The sequence below is a fragment of the Fukomys damarensis genome, unplaced genomic scaffold (assembly GCF_012274545.1).
Source record: "Fukomys damarensis isolate Sample0158 unplaced genomic scaffold, DMR_v1.0_HiC HiC_scaffold_36, whole genome shotgun sequence".
NCBI lineage: Eukaryota > Metazoa > Chordata > Mammalia > Rodentia > Bathyergidae > Fukomys > Fukomys damarensis.
In genome coordinates, this window is record NW_022900948.1 from 15,382,492 (window position 1) to 15,384,038 (window position 1,547).

The window sequence follows — 1,547 nt, forward strand, 5'->3', positions numbered from 1 at the left end:
ATTGGCAGCAGATGAGAAAAAAAAAAAAAAAAAAAAAAACAAAAAAAAATAAAAAAAAAAAAAAAAAAAAAAAAAAAAGCCAAAACAAAAACCAAACCAACGCCAGTAACCTGAATGTGAGTGTTTCTGAAAGGGAAAAGCTGTTTCAATTGTTAAATGTTCAAGAAAACATGAACACACGCTGACAGAGGAAACAGTCACAATTAGAGGAAGAAGAGGGAGAGGTTCATAAAATTAAAGAAAAAAATTCCTTTTATCAGCTCCCGTCCTGTACGCTGGCTCCTCTGCTGGCCTCAGTCTCGAGGGGAGTGGGAGACTAAAGGAAGGGGACAGAGGGTCCCAGGACCCTTAAATAAGCAAAGGCCAGCCAGGGGACGGAGAGCCCAGCTTCCTCTACCCAGGCAGAGCCTTTCTGAGAAGCTGGTTCTGGCTGGTGTCCCCCAGAGAGGGCAGTGTGACCAGGACTATCAGGAAGTGTCCTGAAGACCAAGCCTGACCTTGCCACACACCCTGTGGCCTGAGGGGCTGCCTCCCCACCCCCACCCCACTTGCTTCTCAGGAGCCAGACGCATGTTTGGACAAGCGCAGCTCCTGGCTCCTTCTACTCACCGCCCAGTCTGGCCTGGGTCGCTCCAGTCACCACTCTGAAGGACAGCCTGGGAATGTAGAACAGGCAAAGGGTCAGGGCTGAATTCAATGGAGACTAGACCCAGGCTGCAGAGGTCATCATGGGGCCTGGAGCCCCTGACAGGGAACCAGGAGGGTAACAAGTGAGCACTACAGGTTGGGCTGCCAAGGGAATAGTTTTGGCTACAAACTGCTGAAATCCCTGGCAGCCTCCCAAATGTGGCTTTTAGTGCTGCTCTGCCCTAAATGGACACATGGCCTTACCGAGTCCTTTCCCTCTTCTGGGCATCTTCACATCGGAATGGTAAGCCCGAACTATCTCTGGTGCTCCGGACTCAACCACCTGACACAGAAGCAGCGTGGCTGCCCCTCCTGAGAGCCGTTCCAGTCAACTCCTCACACCTTCCCCTGTGCTGGGACGATGGTTACCAAACTTCCACTCCATTCCGATGAGCTGGTCAGGACACGTGCCTGCAGAGCCCTAGAGCCCCGGCTGGACTGGCCTCTTGTAGTTCATTCAGCAGGAGGCAGCTAACCTTTCGTGCTGCTGTGTGGTAGGAAGGCAGGGGATGGGGTAATCTACTGTATTAGCATCTGCCTGAGGATGCGAGAGGCATCCCTGCTCTGGTCAAGGCCAGGGACATGGTGGAGGTTGGGGTGTGGCTTTATCTGGGTGGAGGTAGAACAGATGACCACTGTCCCTGGCCCCCAAGAGGTCAGGATTCTGCTCTACTAACAGGGTGACAGTGAGGACTTGCACAGCCAGAGAGACTACTGGCTGTGGAGCTAACTTTGTGTGACCTTGGACAAATTATTTTCCATCTGAGCCTCCCTTCTCCCCATGTTAACATACCTCACAAGGCAATGCTGACGAGATGTGGGGGGGAAAACTTTTTTTTTTTTTTTTTTTTTTTTGTGTA